At 47.6% G+C, this 19,575-nt stretch overlaps 1 protein-coding gene across 1 annotated transcript in view; it reads left to right on the top strand.

The window, feature by feature from the left end:
* Nucleotides 1-15,249: 15,249 nt before the first annotated feature.
* SV2B (synaptic vesicle glycoprotein 2B) overlaps nucleotides 15,250-19,575 on the top strand; it is a 107,259-nt gene continuing 102,933 nt past the window's right edge. The window contains exon 1 of the mRNA XM_054042105.1: nucleotides 15,250-15,454. The gene's annotated coding sequence lies outside the window, so the exon portion shown is untranslated. The remainder of the gene's footprint in view (nucleotides 15,455-19,575) is intronic.

Here is a 19,575-nt window from a genome sequence, read left to right as displayed (position 1 = left end):
ATAATCCAACATATATTATTTTTAAAAATATCATGATTTTTCAGACACTTTCATGAATTTTTGGTTGGTGCTGACTCATGATTTTAACACTTTGGGATGACAGTACTGTCAGATTAGGGGCTGCTGAAGATATTACTGTAGGGCTCTTCAGCTTAGTTTTCCACCAAGTTTCTTCTCCTTACAGTGTGGGGCTTAAACCAAGCCTGGCCCTGCAGACTGTGTGTTTCAGTGACTCAGTCCATGCCCTTCCATCCCCCTGCCCAGACATCCCAGGCTCCCTGTTCTCATGGTACCTTCAGTTCACTGCTAAGGCTCCTTTTTTCTTGCAGGACTTTAAGCTGCCGTAACATTAAACTGCTCATTAGCATGGGAGTAATTCCATAATCTTTTCAGACGAGACCTTTTTCAAAGGCTCAGCTCCTGATCCGGAAAATTAATTTGGGGAATTGACAATATGGGACGGGGGATCCTCCAGGCAGAGTTCTGGGCTTCCCCTGTCAGGACTGTTCGCAGTCCCGGGGTTTTGTACTGCGGCCAGAAAACTATTCAGTGCCAGCACTGAGCAGCGGAGGGAGAGCCTGTGTCTCTCAGCACTTAGTATGGAGAATGAGGGTAGCTTAAATAGTGGCACTAGATATTGTACATCAAATAAGAGACAGTCCTTTCAACCCGGGCTTTCTGCCTTTAACTCCAGATACCCATTGCTCAGAGGTGCCATTTTACCCCATGATTGGCTGGATGGAGTGGGCAGGATTACCACAGGTCAGATGGGACATGGGGGTTTAAAACTTCTTTAACTCTCCCTCCCTTCTGCCCGCATCATTGTTACAGGAGATTCCAGTGCAGTGCAGCCCTCTTTCTTGGAACGCTGGAGCTGAACTGAGCCCAGAGCAGCAGCAGAAGCAAATAACTTCACATTACAGGTAAGAGCAAGTCATTTGTCCTACGATTGCAGAAACAGACAACAGACATTTTACAGGGAAAGCGAATGGCTGATGGGATCTCAGTCCCCAACATTAGTTAGCTGAGTGCCCAGCTAACATCTGAGTGCTGTGAAGAAATAGGGAAACCAAATAAAATAAAACAAAAGACAAATGACACTGAAAATAAGGAGGCTCAGCAGCCCGGCTGGGACAAAGTAACCGGAATTGTAGGGTACTTTGTTCTTTGAACTGGATCAGCAGTGTCAGAGCAGTCAAGACCAAAACAGCAATTCAGACTAACACCGTTTCCTTCCCTGGCTCTGTTTATCCTCGTCTCAGATTGGTAATGAGCTGCGGTTTGTAGTTTTAGCTACGTTCAAGGTGCCAGGCTGAAGCGAGACAGGGTTATTTTAGGAGGACAATTAAAATACATGCCGACGGTGTGTGTCTGGGGAAAGGGTGTAACAGTGGGCTGTGGGGGTGTACATGGGGGAGGTGTGTAAATGGGGTATGTTGCAGATGCTTGGGTGGGGGGGGGTGTACAGATGTGTTTGTTTGCATCTGGATGAGTTGTGTGTGGGTGTGTAGGGTCCTCACCCTCCCCCGCCCCAGGCACAACACAGCAAATACACATGTTAACTGTCCTTTTAAAATAATCCTGTCTACTTTGGGGTATCATAAACGTAGCTCAAACTAAAATCAGGAGCTGGTGACTTCACTCAGCAGAGAATAAAGACAGCCACTGAGGGCAAGGTAAGGATTTTCAGTTTGAACTGTGGCTGTCATATATCTTGGTTTCTCTGCCGCACCTGATCTGGTTAAATAAACCTCTGTGTGTGTTTGCACACGTGCGTGTGTGTGTGTGTCTTATGTGCATGCATGTGTGTCTGGGGACAGGTGCTGTTCAGCAGAGATTTTCATTACAATAGTGCTGCAGTGTTCACCTCCTGGTGAAAAGACCCAGCCACATGACTGCTCCTCAGCTGGCAATTAACTCTACCACTTCTGCAAGGATTGCACATCAGGCTGCCAGCTTACCCTGTCAGTCACTTGTAATCACAGCCAGGTCACCCCCTCCCACAGGGTACATGGGCGGGGGCTTTGAGGAGAGGAGACCTCTAGAGCAGGGGTAGGCAACCTATGGCACTCACACTGCCCGGGTCCTGGCCACCGGTCCGGGGGGCTCTGCATTTTAATTTAATTTTAAATGAAGCTTTTTAAACATTGTAAAAACCTTATTTACTTTATATACAACAATAGTTTAGTTCTATATTATAGACTTATAGAAAGAGACCTTCTAAAATGTTAAAATGTATTGCTGGCACGTGAAACTTTAAATGAGAGTGACTAAATGAAGACTCGGCACACCACTTCTGAAAGGTTGCCGACCCCTGCTCTAGAGTTTCCTCCAGAGTCTTCTGTTGGGAGGAGCAGGGTTGCCTCCACCTTTCACTGGAAGAAGGAAAGTGTTTGCCTCCAAGCCCTGCAGATCTGAGGATCTTCTACAGTCCTGGGCCATCTGCAGGAGGACCCTATGCTTCCACTGGCCCCTCACCTTTTCTTGCTCTTGACAACTTGGTTCTTTAATTCCCAGCTGTTCAATGAAGTAACCCAAACTTCACCTTCCTCCCCAGGCTCTGAATTTCCTGGGCTCCTGGTGGTGGGGGGAAAACACTGATGGGCTTTGGGCTCTGCTGAGCAAAGGGCCATTGGGACGTGTCACTCTGTGACTCACCTGGATCCACAAGAATGAAAGTTTCTTACAGCCTTTCCTGCCTGGGAGTGCGGACGATGCCTTCCTTGTGCAGGGCTATTTGGAAATATAGGTTGCCCTGTGATGGGGGGATTTATGCATCAGATTTGCCAGCGTCTCTGTGTTATGCTGAGCATCCTCAGCTCCCACTGAAGTTAACAGGGGTGCAGAGGGTCCAGCAACTTGCAGGAATTGCTCAGCACCTCACAAGGTTTTATACCAGGCGTCTGGTCCCCCAGTTGCAGTTCCCCGGGCTGGCTGGAGAACGGTCCGTTGCCACAAGGAAAGATTGCACTTGTTTGGGATTTATCCACCCAGCACTGATGAATCTGTGTCATGCTTCTTTACTACGGAGAGTTTGAGGGGGTCTTTCAGCCAGCAGGTTGGGAGCAGGTGCCGGAGACTGGCTTGCATTTCTCCAGAACTCTGACCATATAAGCGTGACCTCTCAGAAGCATTACTAAGACCTCCCATTCTCCTTTAAGAATAGCAGACCACAGTAGATGCTGGCCTCCTTTTCTTAGCCAGGCTGGAAAAGGCTGATGTTCAAAGACCTATGGCTGGAGATGAGCCTTGAGGTGACGCCTCTTGTTTGGGATTTATCCACCCAGCACTGATGAATCTGTGTCATGCTTCTTTACTACGGAGAGTTTGAGGGGGTCTTTCAGCCAGCAGGCTGGGAGCAGATGCCGAAGGCTGGGTTGCATTTCTCCAGAATTCTGACCATATAAGATACCTCTTGTTTTTCTGAAAGGGCTGAAACACTTATTGTGGGTAGCCTGGGAATGTTACCGGCGCGTCACTGCTGTACAAACAGAAAGCCACCAGGCTGTGAGGCGCTTATCTGGTTCTTCTGGCAGGCTCTGATTTTGCACTCCTACTTGTAAGTGCACAGCAGGGTGCGGCCCCAAAAGCAACCATGCACCCATCCCGTGTGTGCAAATCTACATGGAGTTTGTGTGCACAACTGGCAGTTAGTCTGCATAAAATGTGAGCGCACACATTCATGGGGTGCCGTAAACAACTTGGACAAAAGGGAGTGTGCAATACGCTATGGTAGGAGTGAGCATCTGTGTCAGGGCCTTTATTATCTCGGGGTTGTGAGTGTGTCTGTATCCTTGAGTGGGAGACTGCCAGGAAGAGCCAGGAAGCTGGAGAAGGGACGTACACAGGTATGGAGGTACGTGTTTACCTCTGTACATTCTGACACAAGACTGGAACATAGAGCCAGAGCTGGGAGGAAGGGTGGAGGTTGGCAGGCAGAAGCGAGGGAGAGGTAAAGAAGTTTTAACTCCCCCATCTCCCATGTGGTAATCCTGCCCACTCCATCCAGCCAATCATGGGGTAAAATGGCACCTCTGAGCAATGGGTATCTGGAGTTAAAGGCAGAAAGCCCGGGCTGAAGGGGCTGTCTCTTATTTGATGTACAATATCTAGTGCCACTATTTAAGCTACCCTCATTCTCCATACTAAGTGCTGAGAGACACAGGCTCTCCCTCCGCTGCTCAGTGCTGTGGATTTATATTGCAGCTGGCTGTGTTGTAAATGATTCATAGCCATAGCACTGGGTACGTGTACCCTATCACTGCTTGGGGAATAGAGTAATGTAGAAAATAACAAAATAAAATGTATTTGCCGGGAACAGACAGCATCTGGCAAAAAGTGCTGGTGCAACGCAGACCCCACAGACAGAAAGAAAAGCTGTCACCAGCACATGGCCCTTTAAGCTCAGCTAGTGAAGGGAGAACAATGCCTCACATGAGACAGCTCCAGTTCAGCTTTTCCTCTCTAAAAAGGAAGAGAAGGTTTAAGGAAGAAGCAAGGATAGTGAGCCGGTAGAGCTGGCATTTTAACCCTGTAGGAAATGGCGGCTTGCCTGGCAAGGCGTGTGTTAGCTAAAGGTGGATTAGCATAGTGTAAGGCAGTGTAGTTAAAAGCAAGATGAAAGGTAGATATAAAACAAACAGAAAATAGAGGGAAGGAGGAAGACCTACGAGGGAAGAGTGACAGGATCATCCGCTTACATCGACTAGCTGTGTGTGCAACTAGCGGCTTTCAAGTGCAATTTTCTACTTTTAAGATCCAACATTATAAGGAATTATAGGTTGTTGTCATTATTGTTCTCTGGAACCTGATGCCTGAGGATGTCAAAGCACTTTACAAACCTTAACTAGCTGAGCTTCACAGTATGTCCTATGAAATAGGTAAGTTTCATCATCCAACATTATAGACAGCGAAAGAGAGGCACAGACAGCTGAATGACTTGGCAAAGGCCAGACAGCAAATAAGTGGCAGAACTAGGAATAGAGCCAGGGTGGTTGGATTCACAATCCCATGTTGTAACCATAAGAACATATTTCCATCATTAATACCATATGTTATTACTTATTATTATTATTATTATTATTATTATTATTATTATTATTATTATTATTATTAGCCTTTCAAGAATTTAAACTGCGTCTTGAAACAGCAGATATTCCTTTATTTAAGGTTCTGCCCTTGATACTCCTGCCTTTATTTATGCTCAACTGTCCAGAGCAGCTGAGAAATCCTGAGAGAGGCCAGTACTAAACGCAAGCATCAGCTCACGTGACCGAGACTGCCTGCATCTGCGTCACAGCAGTTAAGGCTGCAGAGTCTCCTTGTACGTTCAGGCAACCCAGGTTTAAATTGGACCTAAAATTATTAAAACTCTTGGCTGTCACAGGGGAAGTGCCCATTTGGGGGCATTTGTGCAGTTCTTGTTGTTTACTTGCTTAGTACCAACAATGTGCTCAGTGTTGCACGGGAGAAAAGTAAAGACAGTCCCTGTCCCAAAGAAGTTACAAGAGACACAGACAAAGTGGTTTACGTTGGGTTGAATCTGTTGATGAGGTTGTTCTATGAGTCTCCAACATGAACTGTCTGAGATGCTGCCCATGGGAAGCACTGCAGAAACCTAGGCAGCAGAAGCAGTATTTTCCTCCATAGGTCTCCAACCTATGGCTCCTCAAATGCTGGTCATATAGAGCACATATGAGAACTAGTGAACCGAGGTTGGGGGCTCTTGGGGCGTGAATGGGAGGGCTGGGAAGGCTGGAGAGAAACACCCTGGATCCAAATATTCCTAAATTTTAGCAAAAATTCAGAGCTGGATCAAGATCAAATGTTTGTGCCTCAGGCTCATCCCTACTTTTTAACCAAAGTTGTTGTAAAGACTTCATTAAAGGACAGACAGAGCTAAACTTATTTGGCGGTGTCTAAGTCTCCCATCTTGATGTCCGCTACCATTATAGTTATGTTTGTTGCAACCGTCTCTGTAAAAGACTAGCAAAAATTCCCTAGGGCACAAGGGAATCCTTCAGATACCTGGGTTAAAATTCCATCCATTTCTGCAGAGGTCTCATGACTTGTAGGCATAGACTCTGGATTACTTGTATCAATAATGAGGGCTGGGAGCTGGGTTCATATCCCTTTTTAGCTGCTACAGTACTGTCATCCCCAAGTGTTAAAATCACGAGTCAGCACTTACCAAAAATTCATGAAATTGTCTTAAAAATCATGATATTTTAAAAAATAACATATTAGATTCTTTTTTATTTACCTTCTAATCATTGAGTCACATTTACAAGCTTTTCTCCTCATCCTACAAATGAAAACTGAGATTCTCATAGATTCATTGCGAGCATCAAGTCTGACCTCCCATATATCACAGGCCATAAAACTTCCCCAAAGTAAGTCTGAGATTTAAATGCATCTTGATTTAAAAATTGTCAGTGATGGAGAATTCACCACCCCTTGGTAAGTTGTTCCAATGGTTAATTACTGTCACTGTTTAAAATGTACGTCTTAGTTCCAGTCTGATTTTATTTAGCTTCTAGCCACTCTGTTGTTTCATACCTTTCTCTGATAGACGGAAGAGCCTGTTATTAACTCTTTTTTCCCCATAACATAATCACATGACTTGGCAGGTTCGGCCGATCGCGGCCCCCACTGGGAACGGTTCGCCGTCCCGGGCCAATGGGGGTGGCTAGAAGCCGCGGTCAGCACATCGCTCGCCCGTGCCGCTTCTCGCTGCCCCCATTGACCCGGGACGGCGAACCGCGGCCAGTGGGGGCCGCGATCGGCCGAACCTGCTGCATCAGCAGGTAAATAAAACTGGCCCGGCCCGCCAGGGTGCTTACCCTGGCGAGCTGCGTGCCGAACGTTGCCGACTCCTGCTCTAACCTCTTGCTGCCCTTTGCTTCATGATTATAAACCGGAACTAAAAGAACCATCAGCAAGAGAAAAAAAGCAAGGGGGCAGAAGATATGAGGGGGCAACAGTTGCTGTTTGCGTGTGTAACCTCCAAAGAGTGCATAATGGAGCTATGCCAAATTAGCTGTACATCTCACCCTTAATTACTGTTGCTCCATGCTCAACACACACGCTTCACCCCACCCATAGGAGGGCTGGATCCTGCAGGCCTTACTCAGATGAGTCGTCTCCTTGAAGTCAACAGGGTGACTCTTGTGAATGAGGACTACTCGCATGCATAAGGGTTGTATGGGTGAGATTTCTGTTGTGTGGAAGACAACATGCAGATAAGGCTGTCAAGTGATTAAAAAAATTAATCAAGATTAATCGCGAGATTAAAAAATACTTAATCGTGATTAATCATGCGATTAATTGCGCTGTTAAACAATAATAGAATACCATTTATTTAAATATTTTGGACGTTTTCTACATTTTCAAATATATTTATTTCAATTACAACACAGAATACAAAGTGTACAGTGCTCACTTTATATTTGTTTTTGATTACAAACATTTGTACAGTAAAAACAAAAGAAATAGTATTTTTCAATTCACCTCATACAAGTCCTGTAGTGAAATCTCTTTATCATGAAAGTTGAACTTACAAATGTAGAATGATGTACAAAAAATAACTGCATTCAAAAATAAAACAATGTAAAAGTTTAGAGCCTACAAGTCCACTCAGTCCTACTTCAGCCAATTGCTCAGACAAACAAGTTTGGTTACAATTTGCAGGAGATAATGTTGCCCGCTTCTTGTTTACAATGTCACCTGAAAATGAGAACAGGCGGTCTCATGGCACTGTTGTAGCCGGTGTCGCAAGATATTTACATGCCAGATGCACTAAAGATTCATATGTCCCTTCATGGTTCAATCACCATTCTAGAGGACATGCTTCCATGCTGATGATGGGTTCTGCTCGATAACGATCCAAAGCAGGGTGGACTGACACACATTCATTTTCATCATCTGAGTCAGATGTCACCAGCAGAAGGTGGTTCAGATTTTTTGGTGGTTCGGATTCTGTAGTTTCCGCATCTGAGTGTTGCTCTTTTAAGACTTCTGAAAGCATGCTCCACACCTCATATCTCTCAGATTTTGGACAGCACATCAGATTCTTAAACCTTGGTCCGAGTGCTGTAGCTATTTTTAAAAATCTCACATTGGTACCTTCTTTGCGTTTTGTCAAATCTGCTGTGAAAGTGTTCTTAAAATGAACATGTGCTGGGTCATCATCCAAGGTGGCTAAAACATTAAATATATGGCAGAATGCAGGTAAACCAGAACAGGAGACATACTATTCTTCCCCAAGGAGTTCAGTCACAAATTTAATTAACACGTTATTTTTTTAATGAGCATCATCAGCATGGAAGTATGTCCTCTGGAATGGTGGCCGAAGCATGAAAGGGTATACGAATGTTTAGCATATCTGGCACCATGGGTGGCATGTGAACCGACAGCTGGGGGAGGCTAGCCCCCAGCCCCACCCCTTGCACCCGAGGCCCCACCCCTTCTATTCTCTCTCTCCCCCATCCCCCCAGCCACTGGCCCCAGCCCTGGAGCACCCAGAGCGTGCATGGTGCAGTCCCAGCCATGCCAGCACTGGCTGGGGGACTGGAGCAGTGCACGCAGAGCAGCTTGAAGCAGGGGGAGTCTGGGGGCAGAGCCACATCTGGCTGTTTAGGGAGGCACAGCCTCCCCTAGCCTATGGTACCACCTGCTGCCCATGTCTGGCAAGTAAATACCTTGCAACACCAGCTACAAAAGAGCCATGTGAACACCTGTTCTCACTTTCAGGTGACATTGCAAAGAAGAAGCCAGCATCAGCATCTCCTGTAAATGTAAACAAACTTGTTTGTCTTAGCAATTGGCTGAACAAGAAGTAGGAGTGGAAGGCGCTAAAGTTTTACAGTTTTGTTTTTGAGAGCCCCACTGGGGTCAGGAAGGAATCCTTTCTCCCATGTTCACCACTGAGCAACTGGCCATGTGCATTATAGTTATTTTCATCTGAAGCATTGGCCATTGAGAGGGGGGTGGAGCAGTTAACGGAGCAGTGGTCAGATTCACTCTGACAAAACCCATGTTCCAATATACCTTCTTTGCACTCTACTACAGGGTCTCATTACATGCTAGTGACATTTGGGCACATTGCATGGCAGTAATGCCATCACAGGGCTGGGTTTCAGGTGCTCATTTCTTCAGCTGTGAGTTCTGGAGCACACGCGAAACCCCCAAGTAATGTTGTAAAGCATTTGAACCAAGAGCCTCCAATAATTTCCCCCTGAAACCTCTTGCATCAATATTCTTTCCTCTGGATGGCGATGCTGCACAGGACACTGGTTTGTTTAGCTCCCTGGCATGTAATTGATTGCCGTTGGATTTTCTCTTGTAATTTGGTTGCTGCTCTGGGGAATGATGATCTCTTGGTAGCAAGACTTCCCGTGCACATGAACAACAGCTACGTTGCTGAGAGTTTTTATCCCATGCATTTTACCAGCATCTGACTGCAAACAGGCAGCAATATCATCATTAGATGTAATACTTACCTAGTATTTTACATTGTATTCATCATTATCTTTACTACTACTGCTACTCCTCTCAAGTCGAACAGTGAATCCAACATTGCCCTGTACTATTCCCTATAGCAGTGGTTCCCAAACCTGTTCTGCCACTTGTTTAGGGAAAGCCCCTGGTGGGTTGAGCCGGTTTGTTTACCTGCTGCATCTGCAGGTTCGGCCGATCGCGGCTCCCACTGGCTGCAGTTCGCTGCTCCAGGCCAATGGGGGCTGCGGGAAGCCCCTCGGCCCGCGCCACTTCCAGCAGCTCCCATTGGCCTAGAGAGGCGAACTGCGGCCACTGGGAGTCACGATCCGCCAGACCTGCGGACGTGGCAGGTAAACAAACCGGCCCGGCCCTCTAGGGGCTTTCCCTAAACAAGCGGCGGAACAAGTTTAGGGAACCACTGCCCTGTAGTAAAGGCTGGACTCTGGCTTTCTGAAGCAGAGTTTCACTAGTACTGGTGGTGTTGGGAGGAGGGACTGTGAGGGTTAGCGTCTGAGTGGTAGTGGCTGTAAGAATTCTGCCAGCAGAGTCTAGCAGCAGGTAGAACGGCTCCAGGGTGCTGAGAGACCATGCCTGGATGTGTCGACTGCTACACCTTGAAAATGGTGCAATGTCCACTCCCATTTGGGTCTGGTTTGAGCATTGGCCTGCTAAACCCAGGGTTGTGAGTTCAATCCTTGAGGGGGCCACTTAGGCATCTGGGGCAAAATCTGTACTTGGTCCTACTAGTGAAGGCAGGGGGCTGGACTCGATGACCTTTCAAGGTATCTTCCAGTTCTAGGAGATAGGACATCTCCATTTGTAAACCCTTGAGCGCTAGTGGGATCCCATGTGCCACACCTGCCCGGGGGGTGTTGTGTGCCACTAGCTTGTCCCCACCATGCCTCCCTCTGGATGTTCAATCTATCTGCTCTATGGGGGGAATTCTTGCAGCATCTGCTATGGTAATGTTATATGCACCCAGCCTGGTGACTGCCTGAGTTAGCACCTGCCTGCGTTGGGAGGAACAGAATCAACTTTGGGTGGCTCGTGAAGCAATTTTCACCTTGCTTCCCCTATGTGTCTCCTTGCGAAGCTTGGAGTTGGCCTGGGGATTGTGGGGAGGGTCTGTGAGAAGTTCAGTCCAAACAGAACTGACTCATAATATGGGCCGGGGGATGTGTGTGCCTTATGCCTGGCTGCCTGCCATTTTCCACCCTAGCTACTGATTCTGTTTTCCAGGCCCTCATCATCTCTCCCCTCTTTGTCTATAGCAACCTTCCCCGCTCTGGTCTTCCTGCCCTTCCCTCTGCTCCATTCAAACTACAGCTGCTAAAATCATCCTCCTAGTTTTCTGTTCTGACCATGTCACCCTCCACCCCCTTTCAGTCTTCCACTGGTTCCCCCGTCCAGTGCATCAAATACAAGAATCTTGTCCTTATCTTTAAAGCCCTTCACAACTTAGCTCCCCACACTTGTCCCCCCCCCCCCCCCGTATCTTATCTCATTGCTCCACCAACAGTGGCAGTTTTGGCCACCTATTTGACCTTTCTCCCACAAGCATTGCCACATTCCTTCCATGCTGCCCCTTGTGCATGAAACATCCTCTCTGAGCTCATTGGTGAAGCCTCTATCCTCCTTCAAATCCCTTCTCAGAGCATCTCCAGAGATGCTTCCAGGAAATGTTAACAGAGTAGCTATGTAGGTGGCCAGTAAAGACTTCTGAGATTTAGCTTCTTCATCTTATGATTTATCATGAATATATTAATTAATAAAATTGGCAGAGTGGCCTGCGGAGCTACTTGCTACTAATATTGTTTCTCTTATTCTCCCTCCTCCGTTGCTTCTGATGGCTACACCCACTTGCTGTGTCTTGTCTTAAATGGGGTCCTGATCCTGTTATCATTTACACACATGAGTAAAATTATTCAGCTGTATAAGTGATGGCCGGATCGGGATCTCAGAACATAAGCTTCTTGGAGCAGGGACTGTGTTTTATTCTGAGCTTGTATAGCATCTTGGGAGCCCTGATCGTGCCTGGGACTGCTACCACATCCACATTGTAATTAGTAATAATAAAAAGGGCTAATCTTGATGAAAGCTAGTGCCTTTTTTACAAAAAGAAAAAGCGGTAAACCCTGAAATAGATAGGAATTGGATGAATTTCAGTGCTTTGCATGGTTTCGATTTCCTGGCCTTCGCTGTCTGAAATGCAAACTAGCATCCCTCTGTCTCTTAACCTTTATATTTAGTTACAGACGTAAGATTTAAGATTATACATGGATACGATTTGCTAAATGCACAAGAGACGGCCCCTGTAGCTGCCCCTGACTTAGGGGGCTCAGCACCTCTGGAGTCAGGCCAAGTACACCTGCCCCTACCAGCTCACAGCTTATGAGCACCGTGTAATGTTTCATTGCAGTATGCCGGAGTGTAAGTGATGGCTCCGGTGGATTCATTAAATACGCATTGCCTTTGTGCTTTCTGCTTCATACTTTTGCTCTAATTATCTCTCTTTTAGTTGACATACTACGAGCAGGAGGTCACTCAGCTGCCACTTAACTTCTTTTGCTGCCTTTGTTTCTCCAATATGTTTTCATAGAGAGTTTGAGCGAACCTGGTCGAGGGCAGGCATCAAACTTGCTTTGTTGTGCAGCGAAGGCATGGGAATAATAAATCTCCCAGGAGTGTGCTCACAAGAGAAATTGCCAGAGTAGGAACACGGGTCTCAAAGGCGCGAGAGGTTAGCTAGGGTGGGGAGGAATGACACAGACCTTTGTCATTAACATTTCCTCCACTTTTACTTAAAAGAGCCTGAGCCGCAGTAATGCTCATGCTGTGGCACTGTGCTTTGTTTGGATGATTTAGCCAGACCTCCAGCTGTGTCCCTGTATCCCCAGCTGTGCCCCGGAGTCCCTAGCGCAATGCAGTGATATTTTGAGGATACCTTTGTCTCCCCTCAGTTCAGGAGTAAATGGGCAGTTTATCTGACGAGAGCAGTTGTATTGATAACTGATTTTGAGTGGCTTTATAATAGTTTCTCTGGCCTACACTGCTAAATAGAAAGACTTTGGGCCCCCAACCTGCCTTCTTTGTGGGCCTCAAATTCCCTTTGATGTCACTGAGCATAGAGAGTCCATGTGGAATGCAGAATCAGGTTCCCTGCAAGTACCATATGGTGTTAGAGAAAATGGGGCTGTCCTTGTCCTTTGCTCTTTGAAGTACCTGCATCCCGCTGGCAGTCATTAACACAGGCAGTAGCTTCACATTCCCACCTAGAGTGCATGTGTAAGTAGGAAACAATGGTGCTCACAGTGCAATGGAATAGAATATCTCCTGGATTTTTATTTTCCAGGCAGCCTCCTTCTGAGTGGCATTAAAATGGAGTTATGAGGGCATCGCTGGGACTACCCAAGAGCTGGCTTCGGGAAAATATCAATTACAGAAGGTGCTGCACTTTCTCCGTGTGACTCATGCTGGATGTGGTGGAGCTGACACACAAACAGAATTAATGTGCTTCGAAGAATGACTGCGTTGGGGAAATCGGAGGCACAGTGACATGTGAATAAAATGGCCCTCAGTGGGGCTGCGATAGATTGGCTTGCATAACATTGCTCTCTAGTCTAAAGGCCTCGTGACCTAGCCTTTTACTTATAATAGTAATAATCATCAGTTGACTTCTAAAGCGCCCCCACTCCAAAGCGATCAGTGCACTGTACAATGTAAGAAATGCAATTAAGCTAATGCATTGCACACGGGAGAATAAAACGGAGCTTCACATTCAGATGTAATGCTTGGTTTCTAAATGAGTGGGTGCAAAAAACCGCATGGCCCTGATGCGCCTGGGGGCTCAACACACCTGGTGTGTCCAGTCACAGAAACTGCACCTGCAAATGATCAGAGCTGGATATAGTTTGCAGGCCCAGTCGTACTATTGGAGGCATTTAAAAAAAAAAATCGGTGCCTGAGATTCAAATCAGATGAAACAAATAGAATGAGTCAGCTGCAAAATAAAGGACAAAAGAGAGAGAGAGAAACAATAAAAGGGAGTGGAGGGACAGGGTTTGAAGGGAAGGAACTGGGAGTGGTCAAATTAATAATACCTGCTTTTATTGTCAGTAGATCTCAAAGCACTTCACAAAGGAGGGTAGTATCATTAACCCGATGTTACAGATGGGGAACTGAGGTGAAGTGACTGGCTCAAGGTTATGCAGCTGGCCAGGGGCCAACCCAGCTCTCCTGGGTTCCAGCCCAGGGCTCTATCCACTAGGCCACGCTGCCTGATGCAATAGAGAGGAGTGGCTTTAAGGCGTTTTTTTTAAAACTAGGGCTTTGTGGTGAAACCCAGTCTGTGTGGACTGCTTGAGAAGTCTGTCTCCTCCCAGGCCCGTGTTCTGTGAGCAGCCCGTGGCCTCCCTCTGGCTCTGTGAGTCTCTCCTTCTGCGCAGCCAGGAGCTAGCAGGGAGTCTGTGAGTGTGTTATTCCTCTGTCAAAACCTTTCCTTCTGTTACCTGACACTGGATCTGCTGCGGATCTCTTTCCACAAGAGGATGGGCTGGGACAGAGATGGGTGCGGGGAGTGAGTTCCACACACTAGCACCTCCATGGCACATGCCTGATCTCTTGCTGAGCTGAGATACAATAGTGGGATTCTAGGAGGCAGGTGGTGGCTGACCAAAGATACCGCTACTAATGAGGTTCCAAGGGGAGGCCAGTGTTCGTAATGGGTTCAGGTGCCGCACAGAGGCCTGTGTAGTTTTAAGGTCTGGAGTTTCAATGTAGACAAGCATCCAAAATGTGGAGGCTTTCTCCTCAGCTTACATGGATCTTTTGGGTGTGGAGAGCTAGCTGTTGAAGGCAGATTCCCCCGCCCGGATGATGGATCACAGCCCTTCCACGCGCCATCCGGCCTGGCAGTGCCACAAGGTCAGTCCCTTCTTCAGTGATGTTGGAGGCCATTTGGAGGGTAATTGCAGAATTGCTCCCCCCCCAACCCCAGAGCAATACAGTGAAGCTCTTCTTGCACGGATGCCCTGAGTGAGGACTGTTCTGTGCCTTGTCTCCCAATCAATAGAGCAGGTTGATGCCCCATGTTTGTCCCTTCCCCAGTCTCCTTATCACTTTCTCGCTCCCATTTCTCTTGTCTTCCCCTTCACCAGGGGAAGGAACTTGTCTTCTGGTTGCCTGGTACCCCCGACAGTGGGCATGGGTTCCTACGGCACACATCATCCAACCACCCAGATTCTCTTTGCTCCGGGGACAGGCTCCTGGCTTGTTGGAGGCAGAAGGGGCTTTCAGCTGGACAGCTTACTCTGACAGTGGAGCAACATGGCCCACAAAAGCAACAGCCGCTCCGATTTGGGCCGAGAGCCACCCCTGCAAAGATGGCTCCAGATGTGGTGGTGGCCAGCAGTACCAGATGTGAGACCTCCGGAGGTCTCTTCTAACCCTGATAGTCTATGATACTATGTGGAGGTGGAGGAAATAATAATGTGGGTCACCCAAATAAAGCAGCAAGGAAACATCCTGGATCCCATTTAAATCTAGAGCCAAAATATGTGTCTGCATTATACCAGTAAACATATTCCCCTGTGTAACCAAGAGCTCTCCTAGAAAATCTTTAATGTTCAGGCAGTGGTCTGGTTACTTTATTACCCTGATTAAATTACACAAGCTTTTCCTTTCTCTCGCTGCCTGCCTTGAAATCTCTCTCTCTCTCTGCCTTTGCACACTCCCTCCCTCCCTCTCTCTTTCTTGCTGTGGGGGCAGTGATGCAGGTATGACACAGCCCTGTTCTCCCTCCGCTGGGATCCCCTCTGGTGCATCATTAACATGCACTGGCTGGCTGGACTGCATCATTGTTACAGGAGATTCCAGTGCAGTGCAGCCCTCTTTCTCGGAACTCCGGAGCTGAACTGAGCCCAGAGCAGCAGCAGAAGCAAATAACTTCACATTACAGGTAAGAGCAAGTCATTTCTCCTACTATTGCAGAAACAGACAACAGACATTTTACAGGGAAAGCGAACGGCTGATGGGATCTCAATCCCCAACATTAGTTAGCTGAGTGCCCAGCTAAGATCTGAGTGCTGTGAAGAAATAGGGAAACCAAATAAAATAAAACAAAAGACAAATGTCACTGAAAATAAGGAGGCTCAAGGGCACGGGCTCAGCAGCCCGGCTGGGACGAAGTAACCGGAATTGTAGGGTACTTTGTTCTTTGAACTAGATCAGCAGTGTCAGAGCAGTCAAGACCAAAACAGCAATTCAGACTAACACCGTTTCCCTCCCTGGCTCTGTTTATCCTTGTCTCAGATTGGTAATGAGCTGCGGTTTGTAGTTTTAGCTACGTTGAAGGTGCCCAGGCTGAAGTGAGACAGGGTTATTTTAGGAGGACAATTAAAATACATGCCGACGGTGTGTGTCTGGGGAAAGGGTGTAGCAGTGGGCTGTGGGGGTGTGCATGGGTGAGGTGTGTATAAATGAGGTATGTTGCAGATACTTGGTTGCGGGGGGGTGTACAGATGTGTTTGTTTGCATCTGGATGAGTCGTGTGTGGGTGTGTAGGGTCCCCACCCGCCCCAGGCACAACACAGCAAACACACATGTTAACTGTCCTTTTGAAATAATCCTGTCTACCTCGGGGTATCATAAACGTAGCTCAAACTAAAATCAGGAGCTGGTCACTTCACTCAGCAGAGAATAAAGACAGCCACTGAGGGCAAGGTAAGGATTTTCAGTTTGAACTGTGGCTGTAATATATCTTGGTTTCTCTGCCGCACCTGATCTGGTTAAATAAACCTCTCTGTGTGTTTGCACACGTGCGTGTGTGTGTGTGTGTGTCTGTGTGTGCATGCATGTGTGTCTGGGGACAGGTGCTGTTCAGCAGAGATTTTCATTACATATGTAGACTGCAATAATACAATCCATTATACTGAGATCCCATAAAAAACATAGGCATGAACTGGGTCCATGAAAAGGCTCCTTGACATGTGTGCCCCTGACTCTGACCAAATCAACAGAGTGATTGTAGCAGAGCGGGGAGGAGGGACCCAGACTGTAGCGCTTTCTCCTGTGTGCAGAGGGGAACCCCACTTGGGTTTTGATCAGGTGCCTTACACACAACACCTGAATACGTGGGCTCAGAGGGCTTTCTTCGCATGGAAAGCCTAGGCAGAAATGAAAGGCGGATAGGGAGTGAGTGATGTTCCGGGCAGGACTTTCAAATTGCTGCAAGCCATAACTATCCAGGCTCCTATTTCTTGTCATCTGCAAGAGGAGAGAGAGAAAGAGTTAATTCCATTGCTTGGCTGGTCAGATTTAAATATACAATAGTGCTGCAGTGTTCACCTCCTGGTAAAAAGACCCAGCCAAATGCCTGCTCCTCAGCTGGCAATTAACTCTACCACTTCTGCAAGAATTGCACATCAGGCTGCCAGCTTATCCGGTCGGTCACTTGTAATCACAGCCAGGTCACCCCCTCCCACAGGGTACATGGGCGGGGGCTTTGAGGAGAGGAGACCTCTAGAGTTTCCTCCAGAGTCTTACATTTTGAGGAGCAGGGTCGCCCTCCACCCTTCACTGGAAGAAGGAAAGTGTTTTCCCCCAAGCCCTGCAGATTTGAGGATCTTCTACAGTCCTGGGCCATCTGCAGGAGGACCCTATGCTTCCACTGGCTCCTCACTTTTTCTTGCTCTTGACAACTTGGTTCTTTAATTCCCAGCTGTTCAATGAAGTAACCCAAACATCACCTCCCTCCCCAGGCTCTGAATTTCCTGGGCTCCTGGTGGTGGGGGGAACACTGATGGGCTTTGGGCTCTGCTGAGCAAAGGGCCATTGGGACGTGTCATTCTGTGGGTCACCTGCACCCACAAGAATGAAAGTTTCTTACAGCCTTCCCTGCCTGGGAGGGTGGACGATGCCTTCCTTGTGCAGGGGTATTTGGAAATATAGGTGGCCCTGTGATGGGGGGATTTATCCATCAGATTTGCCAGCGTCTCTGTGTTATGCTGAGCATCCTCAGCTCCCACTGAAGTTAACAGGGGTGCAGAGGGTCCAGCAACTTGTAGGAATTGCTCAGCACCTCACAAGGTTTTGTACCAGGCGTCTGGTCCCCCAGTTGCAGTTCCCCGGACTGGCTGGAGAACGGTCCATTGCCACAAGGAAAGATTGCACTTGTTTGGGATTTATCCACCCAGCACTGATGAATCTGTGTCATGCTTCTTTTCTACGGAGAGTTTGAGGGGGTCTTTCAGCCAGCAGGCTGGGAGCAGATGCCGAAGGCTGGGTTGCATTTCTCCAGAATTCTGACCATATAAGATACCTCTTGTTTTTCTGAAAGGGCTGAAACACTTATTGTGGGTAGCCTGGGAATGTTACCGGCGCGTCACTGCTGTACAAACAGAAAGCCACCAGGCTGTGAGGCGCTTATCTGGTTTGCCATTCAGCTCCCTCGGTTGGCATGGGACGTGCTATTTGCACCTGTCATGAAGGTGATGTGTTATTTGCACCCATCTGGGGTCTGTGACGTGCTGCAATGCAGAGACCAACATCAGACAGATCTTTATTCAGGGAAGTGATCTGGAGAGATGGGGCACGTGTTCATCAATTCTTCTGGCAGGCTCTGATTTTGCACTCCTACTTGTAAGTGCACAGCAGGGTGCGGCCCCAAAAGCAGCCATGCACCCATCCCGTGTGTGCAAATCTACACGGAGTTTGTGGGTGCAACTGCCAGTTAGTCTGCATAAAATGTGAGCGCACACATTCATGGGATGCTGTAAACAACTGTGCAATACGCTATGGTAGGAGTGAGCATCTGTGTCAGGGCCTTTATTATCTCGGGGTTGTGAGTGTGTCTGTATACTTGAGTGGGAGACTGCCAGGAAGAGCCAGGAAGCTGGAGAAGGGACGTACACAGGTATGGAGGTACGTGTTTACCTCTGTACATTCTGACACAAGACTGGAACATAGAGCCAGAGCTGGGAGGAAGGGTGGAGGTTGGCAGGCAGAAGCGAGGGAGAGGTAAAGAAGTTTTAACTCCTCCATCTCCCATGTGGTAATCCTGCCCACTCCATCCAGCCAATCATGGGGTAAAATGGCACCTCTGAGCAATGGGTATCTGGAGTTAAAGGCAGAAAGCCCGGGTTGAAAGGACTGTCTCTTATTTGATGTACAATATCTAGTGCCACTATTTAAGCTACCCTCATTCTCCATACTAAGTGCTGAGAGACACAGGCTCTCCCTCCGCTGCTCAGTGCTGGCACTGAATAGTTTTCTGGCCGCAGTACAAAACCCCGGGACTGCGAACAGTCCTGACAGGGGAAGCCCAGAACTCTGCCAGGAGGATCCCCCGTCCCATATTGTCAATTCCCCAAATTAATTTTCCAGATCAGGAGCTGAGCCTTTGAAAAGGTCTCGTCTGAAAAGATTATGGAATTACTCCCATGCTAATGAGCAGTTTAATGTTACGGCCGCTTAAAGTCCTGCAAGAAAAAAGGAGCCTTAGCAGTGAACTGAAGGTACCATGAGAACAGGGAGCCTGGGATGTCTGGGCAGGGGGATGGAGGGGCATGGACTGAGTCACTGAAACACACAGTCTGCAGGGCCAGACTTGGTTTAAGCCCCACACTGTAAGGAGAAGAAACTTGGTGGAAAACTAAGCTGAAGAGCCCTACAGTAATATCTTCAGCAGCCCCTAATCTCATCCCCCTTTCTGCTGCGAGGACCAAAGGGGAAGGCAATCCATAGATTGATTCTTCTCCTCCTCCAAAACAAGTGTACTTCAGCCAGCAGCAAAGAGACAGCTCAATGCCTGGTCACCTGCTATGGGAGCAGAGCTGTAGGGTGTAGGAATTGCCATCTCAGCTCAGACCCATGGTCCAGTTAGTCCAGAATCCTATCTTTGACAGTGGTTGGCACTGGATGCTTAGAAGAAGGCTGTAAAGCTCCCTAATGGATATTGGGAGAGTTCCTTCCTACCTTAGGCAGTTAGTGGCTGGCTGCTGTCCGGAGGTTGATCTCTCTGAGATGTTTCTATCCTAAGTCATGCAACTGTGAATGGTATTCTTCTTCTTCCCATAAATA

This window comes from Malaclemys terrapin, chromosome 10, assembly GCF_027887155.1.
Source record: "Malaclemys terrapin pileata isolate rMalTer1 chromosome 10, rMalTer1.hap1, whole genome shotgun sequence".
In the NCBI taxonomy this organism is placed as follows: domain Eukaryota; kingdom Metazoa; phylum Chordata; order Testudines; family Emydidae; genus Malaclemys; species Malaclemys terrapin.
This window is presented reverse-complemented; position numbering and strand designations above follow the sequence as displayed.